This window comes from Montipora capricornis, chromosome 6 (genome assembly GCF_036669925.1).
Source record: "Montipora capricornis isolate CH-2021 chromosome 6, ASM3666992v2, whole genome shotgun sequence".
Taxonomy (NCBI): domain Eukaryota; kingdom Metazoa; phylum Cnidaria; class Anthozoa; order Scleractinia; family Acroporidae; genus Montipora; species Montipora capricornis.
In genome coordinates this window covers 397,501-412,500 of record NC_090888.1, presented here as the reverse complement: position 1 = coordinate 412,500, position 15,000 = coordinate 397,501, and positions in this window count along the sequence as shown.

The window sequence follows — 15,000 nt, the reverse complement described above, 5'->3', positions numbered from 1 at the left end:
TGAAGTATTTGAGAACCAATGAAATAGTATAGTGAGCTTCATGTTGATTGCTAGGTGTGGGTGGTTATCTGTGTATTAGTCCTAGTTATAGAAAATGTAAAAGCTAATACCTTGATGGGTACATTTTCGAATGCGTAATTATAGCCATGGAGCTCACAAGTCTCTTCTCTATAAAAGCAGGTCAAGTTTCAGCACTTAATTTAGTCCGATTTGACGTTGCCGAGAGTCCGTTTTCCTGCAAGACAGCTCAACAGAAGAACGATTAAAAGTGCAGCCTTGTTATTTAAGCCCTGTATTTTTGGGTAAGTGCAGCATTTTATGTACCAAATGTGTTTGTAAAAAGTCCAGGAGGATGGCTTTGAAAAAGCGTGGAATAACGTTTGTCGAACTAGAGCTGCCTGTGAAAGCGCACTAAAAGGTTTGTTCGCTTCTTTGTAATTTCCATGGTTTTCAGCACTTGTTGCATGTACGAAATCCACCAGATCTCACTTCTCAACAAATTCTGTTTTCTCCATTTTTCAGGAATGAAGAATGTAGCATTCTTTTTCAGTGCCATTGCTACTCAACGCCTAAAGAAACAAAGAGGCAAACAAAAACCAAACGATGAACTCGAAGATGTGACGATGCTGAACAGTGCGAAGAAGTCAATCAACTTGCCGGTTCATCGAGCTAGGATTGGTTGGCAAATCACGCGTCCATCATAAACGAAAATATGTGCCCGAGCGTTAGCTATTGGATCGCGTTGCCCACGCCCAATGGTACTCCAACCAGTCCGCTTGCTATTCATCGTGCCTTGCTGGAGTGCGTGCAGAGTGGACGTATTTACAAATCAGGTTCGAAAAAGAAAACATGAATATTCCTATTAGGAACACTCAACATTCATAAGCTACATTAAGAGGGTCAACTTCAAAACTTTAATCTTTTAAAAGCAGCTAATGGGTGGAGATACAAACATAAATAATTGTGTCTACGTGGATAGTTGAATCTTGTCAGTGCGAGGCGATGTATGTGTCCATACTTACACGAGCAGGATACGGGACTATATTTAGTTTAGTTACCCATGGGTTTCACGCGGAAGCGATCATCAGACTAAAAGCTAAATACCAATGTTCTACTCCACTTAATGGTACTAGCGCGGAAGCACTTGTTCTGGTTGGCTGCGTAGAATTTTTTTTCATGCCTGCATTTGGTTACTAATTCAGAATGTTTATTCAACAATCCCGGGTCTTTTGAAGTAAGAATGCAGAGCTTTTCTGCCAAACAAAGGTTGCATTTAGAAGGGTGGCCATTATATGAGCGTGCGTGTTTTACAATGCCCCATTTGATTTGGAAATCAGTGTTGTTGTTTTTAAGATCCCAAATGTGTTTGGAAAGCGTGGTGCTATTTGCTTTTTGGCATTGTTAAAGGACGAATTATGTTTCTTATAGCGCACCTTAAATTCCTGCTCAGTCATTCCGATGTATGTTTTTACATCACCGGATGATGGTTGAGTGAGCGTAGGGCGATAAACAATGCTGTGCGTAAGGCATGCGCTTTCTAGAGGACAATGCTCTTTCTTTTTGCAATTACAAGATTTAGTACAGGTGTTACTGTCGCTATTCGGGATTTTGCGGTTGTGGTTTTTTATCACGCTGGACATGTTGGGCATGCAGCTATAGCTGACTTTGGTGTTATTTCTGTTAAATAAACTACTAAGCTCTGTATATCCAAAGTGTTTATCGACAAGGCAAAGGAACAATTGTGCTACATTAGTTTCCACATTCTTGCTGAATGGTGGGTTGAACTATATTATCTTTCTAGATCTGTTTCTTTTCCTTCGCTGACTGGCTTGGGTATTGTCGGTGTATTGAATGTTCTCGTTGTATCCGCTTGTCCTGAGGGCTTGGTCGTAAACTTTTGCTGCGTTGTTAAACTGGTCTCGGTCAGAAGACAAAGCCGATATTTTCCTGCAAATGGAGCGCGGGATCTCTTTTATGATGGAGGGTGGGTGGTTGGACTTGGCATTGATGTAGAGAGGATCATTGCCTGGCTTTCTGTAGGGGTGGTACTTACCGGATTCCAGGTTGAGCGTAATATCCAAGTAGTCCACGACCTTTAGGTTGCTTTGAACTGTGATCTTGAGCCCGAGTTCCTCGAATACTTTGCTGAACTCTTTTCTGATCTTGTCTAGTACTCTCCCGTTTGTGCTTCTGAAGACAGCCAGGCCATCATCTCTATACATGCCGATGTTGACATTAGTATACTTGGCCGACCATTTCACAGACTTCAGCCCCATCATAACTACCCATTGCTACATCAAACATTGGCGAGTTCCCTTTTTTGACCCATTACTCATCCCCGTCAAACAGCAATGCTTTTCTAGAATGCTTTATGATCTCGTTTTGCGAATTCCAACGCCTAGCCGAGCAACACCTTGGATATCGAGGGATAGAAGTCCACGATGTCGAATACGAGAAAGGAGTGTCTGCCCTTATATCTTACGCTATTGAACCAGTCAATGACCGATTTTGTGTTTTTCCACTGATTATACTTATTCCTCGTCCTGATAGTGGCATTCACTTTATCCAAGATTTGTTTGCTTACAAGTCCGAGGTTGTTTTTTGCTGGATTTATAAGTCTGCACTTTGGATAAGTCGTTCTTGTGGTCCTTCAGAGTGATGAACGCTTGCCTGGCACTCGTTTTCTCTATGCGATCACCGATGTTGTGCTTGGCGGCAATATGCGTCAGCTCCTGGTCTACTTCAAGCTGAGTCTTTCCTTCCGCTCTCTTGTACATTTTTGTGACATTTCCACACAGCAGTTTTTCATACTGACTCTTCTCTCGCTCGTAAACGTTCCTCGTTTTGTCTGCGGGCACGAATAGATTACTGCATATGATAACTGTCATGACCAGGTAATTTGCGGTAATGGAGTCTTCAACGATGTAACTTCTTTAACCGCAGATGGAAAGCAGCTATCTTGAACATATATGGAGAGTGCCGTGTTAAAGTAGTTAATATTATAAACACGACACTGTCTCGAGAAATTCAAAGATTTGGGCTGTGGGGATGGCGGCAAACGATCATTCACCGCCTTTTTCTCTTTGGCTCAGTCGAGTTTTCGGGCCTTCCCTTTGTCTGTCGAAACACTCCTATGCTGTATCGAGTGAGTGGTTTAGAAGGCCGAGAGATTTTAGTCTAGGGACCCTGCTTAAAAGTTTCCATCTACGAGTTAGTCGATTACAATGGCGCTCGAGTGATTCCGAGTTCATTTGGGTCGACTTGGAAGAAGGACATTGTCATTGTGTCGACACTTTTCGGGATTTTGGTCAGAACATTAAGGAAGAGTACTCAAAATGATAACAAAGTATTGTTCTCAATCGAATTTAAAGCCATCAAAGATGTGATCAATGCCCTTCCAATCGAAGAAATGGCGTGAAGTAATCGCTTTCCCGCCAATGTGCCCGATGCTCCTCCATCTTCACCAGAGGAGTTACATGTAAAAGATTCAAAGAATTGCTCATCATGCAGCTCATCATGTTTGAGAGGATCGAAAACCGTGAAAATATGTCAATGGGACCTTGTGTAAAAATGAGGCAAACCAGAGCTGTCGCCAAGAAATGAGTGGATGAGGTTCAGGACCGGCTTACTTCAATCGGACCTCTTCTTGGAAAGGCCTTTGGTTATGGCTTCTTTTACTGTGACCAAGGCAGAAAAGACTGCATCAAAGACGTAATATCGACTGCCTTAAAGACCGCCGCCTAAAAGCAAGGTGCAAGGAAAGCGATACACAACATGTTGCGCGACGACCTTAATCAACTTGGAAACCTTAATAGTCCCCAATTGGATTCAGCTGTTTGTGAAGCTGTCGACAATGATCCCAAACTGATCGTGGCAAACGTTTCTGAATTTTCTGAATTTACTGGGGTAAGTGTTTTTCCTTGCTCTCATTTATTGCCTATGTACCCTTTGGTTACTGTTGTTCATAATAATAATAATATCATTCTTATGTTGTACTTGGATTGTGAGTGGGTGGGGGGGGGGGGGGGGAGGTGAGGGGGATAGGGGGAGGTGGTGGTTATGATCAAATGATCAAATTACATCAAAAGATGGAAAAGAAACAAATTGTTCCAAGTCAGAAATCAAGGATTTGCATAAATGTTTGTTTCTTTCAGAATTTTCTTATACAAATAAAACAGTTTACTTTGAACTTGAATTTAATCAGGTTAATGTTCTAGACTCATTCAGTCTTATCTATTTTCATCTCTTTTTCTTAGGAATCTACTGATGTGGCACTCCTCCTAACCACCAATGAGATGAGAGCCCAAAAAGAGCTTGTCTTTTCTGTTACAAGAAATCTCTTCAAGCTGGAGCTTCTGGCTGCAGAACTTCCAGGCTACGGGATCAGCCTGAAAATTGCTTTGATCTGGATCTTTTAGGATATTCCTGAATCAGGAGTGGGTGAGTTCAACCTTGATGGGCGACCTCTTGCAGTTATGACACAAGATAAAGTTTTTCTTTCCTGGTCAGATGCATAAGGCAGAGGAATTCCAATGAGACTTATCTAATTAGCAAATTATTGTGAGGCAGATTATAGCTTTATTTTTTGTCTACCATATGACATATCATAGTATTTAGGAGATCTTCTTGATTCATTCAGTTCATGAGGATGAATGAACCAGAAATGGTATTTTATCGATAAATTCCTTACAGTATACACCTGCATGAAGGCAAGAGACATTCTTTCCAATTGAGCATCCATTGCCATGCCTCAATTCGAATGGCAATATTCACAAATGAGACATCCGAGAAAGCAGCTACATGTAATGATTCAAATAATTAAATGATTCTCTTCAACGTAGTTTGGTGATATTTCAGCAATATGATTGTTTGTGTAACAACACCTTGTGTTGACCTCATTATTTTTATTTCACTTTCAGTTCACAGGCGAGAAACATTAAGTAGCAAGTTCATTGCGACATGGAAATTCCGCCCTCAAGCTAATGTTTATAATGTTCCCTATAATCCTAGATCTGGGCGTGAAATGTCCGCTCGCCAGGAGGCAAGAACCAAGAGAGCTTATGACTTTATAACCTTTAGATTTCTAGATTAATTATTATGTAGACTATACATTACTATACTTTAATTGTATTTAATAGTTTTGTAAATGATACCGCTTGATAATTCAGTTTGTACATAGTTTTAACTGCAAAGAGTGGATTAAACGATATATATCGATATATATGGTGCTCATTGGGAGCAAAATCCCAACACAGAAACAGTAAGTCCTCAACTCAATTTGTAACTAAAGCAATGTGAGGTTTAATGTTACTGATTCCGTTGCACCTTAACAGATATTGCATAATTATGTAAAACAGTTATACAACATTTGGACATATCAGAATAATAATTACTGTTACCTTTCTAAGTTGTAAGCTAAAAATATAATTTATTAATTATTTGATGAACGCATGAATATCCACATGTGATAATTTTAATATTGCAAAAGTGTGTGAGTGTATAAACGCAACAATGTAAGTCCCCAACAGGGCCTTCAAGAACAGAGGTAACACTGCTGTCTCAGTCTGCCGAGTGTGCCCCCCTCCACAACATGTTTCAATGCGAAAGCTAAGTTTAACCCTAACCCTAACTCATGAATAACATATGTGATAATTTTATTATTGAAAAAGTGTGTGAGTGTACAAAGACAAGAATGTAGCTCCCCAACACGGCCTGTAACAACAGAGGTAACACTGCTGTCTCAGTCTGCAGAGTGTGTGCCCCCCCCCCCCCCCCCAAATATGTTTCAATGCGAAAGCGTGGTTTACAACAAGACCATTATCTTTATAGAACTAAATTTCTACAAGCCTTCTGTTTGAAGTACATGTATTTATATGTTATTAGGTTTGTTCCTTCTGAAACAACAGAGAAGCTTGGTCTCTTTAGGCTGCAGCTCTGTGAGAATTTCTTTCTAGGTGTTTCAATGGAAATAAAACAAAAATAAGCCTAATGTAATGGACATTCAATTTTGCTTGGAATCTGAAACAACAGGGAAGCTTGTTACTATAGGCTGCAGCTCTGTGAGAGTTTCTCTCCGGGTGTTTCAGTGGAAATAAAACAAATACAAGGCTAATGTAATGTACGCTCAAATTTGCTTGGACCCTGAAACAACAGGGAAGCTTGGGGCTTTAGGCTGCAGCTTTGTGAGAATTTCTCTCCAGGTGTTTCGGGGGAAATAAAAAAATATAAGACTAATGTAACGTACTTTCAATTTTGCTTGGACCCTGAAACAACAGGGAAGCTTGGTCTCTTAGGGCTGCAGCTCTGTGAGAGTTTCTCTCCAGGTGTTTCAGTGGAAATAAAACAAATACAACACTAATGTTATGTACTGTCAATTTTGTCAATTTGCTTGGACCCTGAAACAACAGGGAAGCTTGGTCTCTTAGGGCTGCAGCTCTGTGAGAGTTTCTCTCCAGGTGTTTCAGTGGAAATAAAACAAATACAACACTAATGTTATGTACTGTCAATTTTGCTTGGACCCTGAAACAACAGGGAAGCTTGGTCTCTTTAGGCTGCAGCTTTGTGAGAATTTCTCTCCAGGTGTTTCGGGGGAAATAAACAAATATAAGACTAATGTAATGTACTTTCAATTTTGCTTGGACTCTGCAACAAAAGAGAAGCTTGGTCTCTTTAAGCTGCAGCTCTGTGAGAGTTTCTCCCCAGGTGTTTCAGTGGAAATAAAACAAATACAAGGCTAATGTTATGGACTTTCAATTTTGCTTGGACCCTGAACAGAGAAACTTCGCCTTTAAAGCTGAAACTCTGAGAGTTTCTCTTCTTGCGTTTCAGTTGAAGCAATAAAGAAGAGTTCTACAATTTCAAGTAGCTGATTCCCTTCAGCAAAACAGCAGGGAAGCAGATGTTCTTTTTAGGCTGCAGCTCTGCGAGAGTTTTCTCTCCAGGTGTTTACTGCCTATTCAGCGCTTGGACCTGAACCCCCAACCACGGGAAGTTGGCTTCCTTTTACCCCTTCCCCCTCCGCTCGGCTGGCGCCTTTGTGCGGGGAACCCCTCTTATCTCAAAGGCTCGTCTCTCGGGGGACAAACCCCACAATATAAGATACAGGTAATGTCTAACCTTTCCAATTTTGCTCCTGGAACTCTGACCCACCCCCAACAACCGAGCGACAGCCATTGGTCTCTTTATCACCGTGCACGCTCCTGTCGCGACCGAGCCTCTCGCACCCTCCCCGGTGTTTCCGGGAAATACACAACCAAGCACCCAGCGCTCGTTCTGGCCTTTCCCCTTTTCACGCTGGACCACACTCGACCCCCACAGGAGAAATCGCTTTAATGCTGCACTTGAGGTTTCTTCTTGTCGCTTGCAGTTGCCAAGCCATTCACACCCGCACCGACCCGTTATACCCTTAGCGTACGTGATGCCCTTCACGCCCAAACGCAGGGAAGCACCGCATGTTTCACTTTTCAGGCCTGCGCTCTGCCCCCCCCGAGCGCGGTTTCCTACTCTTCAGGGGTTCCCACCCACTTCACGAGAAACACCACCCCACCACCACCCCTTTGCTCGGGGACCCCTCACCACCCCCAACACCCACAGTAGCCCACGTGAGCTTACCCACTCTACCCTACCACCCACAACCAACCCAAACCGATCCATCTGAGGGGTTGTTATACACCCCATGGTCCATACCTTTGTGACAGCTGTTGCTTCTACACTTCCTCCCGCGCATTAGGCATTCCATAAACCCCCGAATGCACTTGCTTGGTGACCGTAACCACAGCGTGCACCCCCTGTCACCACTCCCACCCAGTTATCTCTCTACTTTCGTCAAGCAAGACTGATCCACGACTGTTCACGTACAAGCACCAGTCTTCTCCTAACCCTGAATACCCTCACGCTTCGCACATCGCCTCCCCATTCTGCTACCCCTGCGTCGACCCACTGTCCAACACTATGGACACCCCACACTCACACGTCAACTCTCCTCGATTGCCATCTACCCCCCAAATCGTCATGTCACCTGCCACACCCAACTGCGCGGCGACAGCTGGGGACCAAGCCCGTCTTGCTCGTCTGTCTTGATCACTAAGCGCAGCGCTTTCCCAGAGCCGCAACGTTTTGCCCCCCATGGCGTTCGTTTGTGCTTACTGACTCGCCCGGATAGTTTGAAGGACTTTGGATAACGCACCACACCCGCACCCTACCACAGCGTGTTGCTACGCCCCTGCCACCCGCTCTCGACCCTATTCTCTAAGCCTTGTCCGGCTCCTCTACCACCCCCCCGCTCAGGCAGACAGTGCTCTCTGCCCCCCCCCCCTGGGCCCCCCGGTTCCGTGCTCTGCTCACGCTTTCAACTGTTTTGACGTGCCGGCCGTCTACTCCCACATCCCTCCCCCTTTTTCCTACTCCCCCACCGCTCTGTCAGCTATGTTGAGCGAACTTCAGCGCCCCCCCCCCCCCCCCCCCCCCCCCCACCACCCTCCCCCCCGCCCCCCCCCCCCACAGTGCCCCCCCCCCTCCCCCCACACCACAGCTTGCCCACACAACCGACCCACCGACCACCCCGTCCCAATGGGCAGACCCCCCCCCCCTGATGGAAGCTCCGACGCCAAGCCCTCACCGCATCCATTCTCAAGCCCCTCACCAAATTCGACCCCCCCGCACCCCCTGCTCCACCCCACAACGCTTATGACTATTCGCGCACAACCACAAACCACCCACCACCCCCCCCCCCTCGGCCCACCCCCTCTTCCGGTTCCTTTTCTGCTTACTCCCACCCACCCTTCCACCACCTAGCCGCACCCGCCCCACCCTAACCCCCCACCGACCCCCCCACCCCCCCACACCCTACACAGACCCACACACCGACCAACGCCCACGTGTCGTTCGCGAAGCCGCATACCCGCGAGACCCCCAGCCAAGCACCGCGACCCCACCGGCCAGCTCGCCACCACCACCACGCCCCACCCACCCTGTCCTACTTTACTCTCCACACCCACACACTTGCCGCCTTGATTGGGCCAGGGCCGGCACGCACCCATAGAGCGTGTGCATTACCTTGGTGTCCCAGTATTGCCAGTTTTTCTCCCCGTGGTATGCTAACACATACCAGTACACTTTTCAACATGTCCGTGGCGCCAGCGCGCGCCCGACACACTGTGCTTTCTACACGCTCACCGCTGCACCAAGTACCCTTTCCTAACGCACTGCTCACATCACTCTTTGATTCGTGCGCACAGCCTCACCTTACGCTCACATTCACGTAAATCGTCTTATATGTCAATGAAGCAGACCACCCTATTTAGCAACAGCCTCCCACACAACGCGCGACCCAAGGTCTATAACACATTTGGGAAACCACCACACAACCAACTGGAACAACAGTTTGTTGTTAGTTAGACGATTGAAATTCCCGTCCCCCAATATGGTTGTGCAGGTTATCCAGTATTCGTTTGTTCCTCCAAGTTTTGACCCCCCACCACCTGCACGAAAACACTCTGCAGCGCCAACGCGACCAGCACCCCACAAACACTATGCAAAATCTGCTTCCCCATAGCCGTTTTGCTGCAGGCCGAATCCGATATTGGAAATTGTAGAAATCTTTTCACTTATTGTCACTGCCAAGCAGAAGAGAAAAATCTCAGGAGCGTTTTCAGTTTAAACACCGCGCGCAAGTTGCTCGGATCTCAGGGTCCAAGCGAACACTTGAAAGCTCCGAACCATTAGGACTTCTGTATTGTTTTATTGTTCCATGATCAACCACCTGGGGAAGAACGACCAAGCTTCCCTGTTGTTTCAGGGTCCAAGCAAAATTGACAGTACATAACATTAGTGTTGTATTTGTTTTATTTCCACTGAAACACCTGGAGAGAAACTCTCACAGAGCTGCAGCCCTAAGAGACCAAGCTTCCCTGTTGTTTCAGGGTCCAAGCAAAATTGACAAAATTGACAGTACATAACATTAGTGTTGTATTTGTTTTATTTCCACTGAAACACCTGGAGAGAAACTCTCACAGAGCTGCAACCCCTAAGAGACCAAGCTTCCCTGTTGTTTCAGGGTCCAAGCAAAATTGAAAGTACGTTACATTAGTCTTATATTTTTTTATTTCCCCCGAAACACCTGGAGAGAAATTCTCACAAAGCTGCAGCCTAAAGCCCCAAGCTTCCCTGTTGTTTCCAGGGTCCAAGCAAATTTGAGCGTACATTACATTAGCCTTGTATTTGTTTTATTTCCACTGAAACACCGGAGAGAAACTCTCACAGAGCTGCAGCCTATAGTAACAAGCTTCCCTGTTGTTTCAGATTCCAAGCAAAATTGAATGTCCATTACATTAGGCTTATTTTTGTTTTATTTCCATTGAAACACCTAGAAAGAAATTCTCACAGAGCTGCAGCCTAAAGAGACCAAGCTTCTCTGTTGTTTCAGAAGGAACAAACCTAATAACATATAAATACATGTACTTCAAAAGAAGGCTTGTAGAAATTTAGTTCTATAAAGATAATGGTCTTGTTGTAAACCACGCTTTCGCATTGAAACATATTTGGGGGGGGGGGGGGGGGAGGGGCACACACTCTGCAGACTGAGACAGCAGTGTTACCTCTGTTGTTACAGGCCGTGTTGGAGAGCTACATTCTTGTCTTTGTACACTCACACACTTTTTCAATAATAAAATTATCACATATGGTTATTCATGAGTTAGGGTTAGGGTTAAACTTAGCTTTCGCATTGAAACATGTTGTGAGAGGGGGCACACTCGGCAGACTGAGACAGCAGTGTTACCTCTGTTCTTGAAGGCCCTGTTGGGGACTTACATTGTTGCGTTTATACACTCACACACTTTTGCAATATTAAAATTATCACACATGTGGATATTTCATGCGTTCATCAAATAATTAATAAATTATATTTTTTAGCTTACAACTTAGAAAGGTAACAGTAATTATTATTCTGATATGTCCAAATGTTGTATAACTGTTTTACATAATTATGCAATATCTGTAAAGGTGCAACGGAATCAGTAACATTAAACCTCACATTGCTTTAGTTACAAATTGAGTTGAGGACTTACTGTTTCTGTGTTAGGATTTTGCTCCCAATGAGCACCATATATATCGATATATATCGTTTAATCCACTCTTTGCAGTTAAAACTATGTACAAACTGAATTATCAAGCGGTATCATTTACAAAACTATTAAATACAATTAAAGTATAGTAATGTATAGTCTACATAATAATTAATCTAGAAATCTAAAGGTTATAAAGTCATAAGCTCTCTTGGTTCTTGCCTCCTGGCGAGCGGACATTTCACGCCCAGATCTAGGATTATAGGGAACATTATAAACATTAGCTTGAGGGCGGAATTTCATGTCGCAATGAACTTCCTTAATGTTTTCTCGCCTGTGAACTGAAAGTGAAATAAAAATAATGAGGTCAACACAAGGTGTTGTTACACAAACAATCATATTGCTGAAATATCACCAAACTACGTTGAAGAGAATCATTTAATTATTTGAATCATACATGTAGCTGCTTTCTCGGATGTCTCATTTGTGAATATTGCCATTCGAATTGAGGCATGGCAATGGATGCTCAATTGGAAAGAATGTCTCTTGCCTTCATGCAGGTGTATACTGTAAGGAATTTATCGATAAAATACCATTTTTCCTGGTTCATTCATCCTCATGAACTGAATGAATCAAGAAGATCTCCTAAATACTATGATATGTCATATGGTAGACAAAAAAATAAAGCTATAATCTGCCTCACAATAATTTGCTAATTAGATAAGTTTCATTGGAATTCCTCTGCCTTATGCATCTGACCAGGAAAGAAAAACTTTATCTTGTGTCATAACTGCAAGAGGTCGCCCATCAAGGTTGAACTCACCCACTCCTGATTCAGGAATATCCTAAAAAGATCCAGATCAAAGCAATTTTTCAGGCTGATCCCGTAGCCTGGAAGTTCTGCAGCCAGAAGCTCCAGCTTGAAGAGATTTCTTGTAACAGAAAAGACAAGCTCTTTTTGGGCTCTCATCTCATTGGTGGTTAGGAGGAGTGCCACATCAGTAGATTCCTAAGAAAAAGAGATGAAAATAGATAAGACTGAATGAGTCTAGAACATAACCTGATTAAATTCAAGTTCAAAGTAAACTGTTTTATTTGTATAAGAAAATTCTGAAAGAAACAAACATTTATGCAAATCCTGATTTCTGACTTGGAACAATTTGTTTTTTTTTCCATCTTTTGATGTAATTTGATCATTTGATCATAACCACCACCTCCCCTTATCCCCCTCACCTCCCCCCCCCCCACCCACTCACAATCCAAGTACAACATAAGAATGATATTATTATTATTATGAACAACAGTAACCAAAGGGTACATAGGCAATAAATAAGAGCAAGGAAAAACACTTACCCCAGTAAATTCAGAAAATTCAGAAACGTTTAATTTGCCACGATCAGTTTGGGATCATTGTCGACAGCTTCACAAACAGCTGAATCCAATCGGGGACTATTAAGGTTTCCAAGTTGATTAAGGTCGTCGCGCAACATGTTGTGTATCGCTTTCCTTGCACCTTGCTTTTAGGCGGCGGTCTTTAAGGCAGTCGATATTACGTCTTTGATGCAGTCTTTTCTGCCTTGGTCACAGTAAAAGAAGCCATAACCAAAGGCCTTTCCAAGAAGAGGTCCGATTGGAGTAAGCCGGTCCTGAACCTCATCCACTCATTCTTGGCGACAGCTCTGGTTTGCCTCATTTTTTACACACAAGGTCCCCATTGACATATTTTCACGGTTTTCGATCCTCTCAAACATGATGAGCTGCATGATGAGCAATTCTTTGAATCTTTTACATGTAACTCCTCTGGTGAAGATGGAGGAGCATCGGGCACATTGGCGGGAAAAGCGATTACTTCACGCCATTTCTTCGATCGGAAGGGCATTGATCACATCTTTGATGGCTTTAAATTCGATTGAGAACAATACTTTGTTATCATTTTGAGTACTCTTCCTTAATGTTCTGACCAAAATCCCGAAAAGTGTCGACACAATGACAATGTCCTTCTTCCAAGTCGACCCAAATGAACTCGGAATCACTCGAGCGCCATTGTAATCGACTAACTCGTAGATAGAAACTTTTAAGCAGGGTCCCTAGACTAAAATCTCTCGGCCTTCTAAACCACTCACTCGATACAGCATAGGAGTGTTTCGACAGACAAAGGGAAGGCCCGAAAACTCGACTGAGCCAAAGAGAAAAAGGCGGTGAATGATCGTTTGCCGCCATCCCCACAGCCCAAATCTTTGAATTTCTCGAGACAGTGTCGTGTTTATAATATTAACTACTTTAACACGGCACTCTCCATATATGTTCAAGATAGCTGCTTTCCATCTGCGGTTAAAGCAGTTACATCGTTGAAGACTCCATTACCGCAAATTACCTGGTCATGACAGTTATCATATGCAGTAATCTATTCGTGCCCGCGGGACAAAACGAGGAACGTTTACGAGCGAGAGAAGAGTCAGTATGAAAAACTGCTGTGTGGAAATGTCACAAAAATGTACAAGAGAGCGGAAGGAAAGACTCAGCTTGAAGTAGACCAGGAGCTGACGCATATTGCCGCCAAGCACAACATCGGTGATCGCATAGAGAAAAAACGAGTGCCAGGCAAGCGTTCATCACTCTGAAGGACCACAAGAACGACTTATCCAAAGTGCAGACTTATAAATCCAGCAAAAAACAACCTCGGACTTGTAAGCAAACAAATCTTGGATAAAGTGAATGCCACTATCAGGACGAGGAATAAGTATAATCAGTGGAAAAACACAAAATCGGTCATTGACTGGTTCAATAGCGTAAGATATAAGGGCAGACACTCCTTTCTCGTATTCGACATCGTGGACTTCTATCCCTCGATATCCAAGGTGTTGCTCGGCTAGGCGTTGGAATTCGCAAAACGAGATCATAAAGCATTTAAGTCTAGAAAAGCATTGCTGTTTGACGGGGATGAGTAATGGGTCAAAAAAAGGGAACTCGCCAATGTTTGATGTAGCAATGGGTAGTTATGATGGGGCTGAAGTCTGTGAAATGGTCGGCCCAAGTACGCACTACTAATGTCAACATGTCGGCATGGCATGTATAGAGATGATGGCCTGGCTGTCTTCAGAAGCACAAACGGGAGAGTACTAGACAAGATCAGAAAAGAGTTCAGCAAAAGTATTCGAGGAACTCGGGCTCAAGATCACAGTTCAAAGCAACCTAAAGGTCGTGGACTACTTGGATATTACGCTCAACGTGGAATCCGGTAAGTACCACCCCTACAGAAAGCCAGGCAATGATCCTCTCTACATCAATGCGCCAAGTCAACCACCCACCCTCCATCATAAAAGAGATCCCGCGCTCCATTTGCAGGAAAATATCGGCTTTGTCTTCTGACCGAGACCAGTTTAACAACGCAGCAAAAGTTTACGACCAAGCCCTCAGGACAAGCGGATACAACGAGAACATTCAATACACCGACAATACCCAAGCCAGTCAGCGAAGGAAAAGAAACAGATCTAGAAAGATAATATAGTTCAACCCACCATTCAGCAAGAATGTGGAAACTAAATGTAGCACAATTGTTCCTTTGCCTTGTCGATAAACACTTTGGATATACAGAGCTTAGTAGTTTATTTAACAGAAATAACACCAAAGTCAGCTATAGCTGCATGCCCAACATGTCCAGCGTGATAAAAAAACCACAACCGCAAAATCCCGAATAGCGACAGTAACACCTGTACTAAATCTTGTAATTGCAAAAAGAAAGAGCATTGTCCTCTAGAAAGCGCATGCCTTACGCACAGCATTGTTTTATCGCCCTACGCTCACTCAACCATCATCCGGTGATGTAAAAACATACATCGGAATGACTGAGCAGGAATTTAAGGTGCGCTATAAGAAACATAATTCGTCCTTTAACAATGCCAAAAAGCAAATAGCACCACGCTTTCCAAACACATTT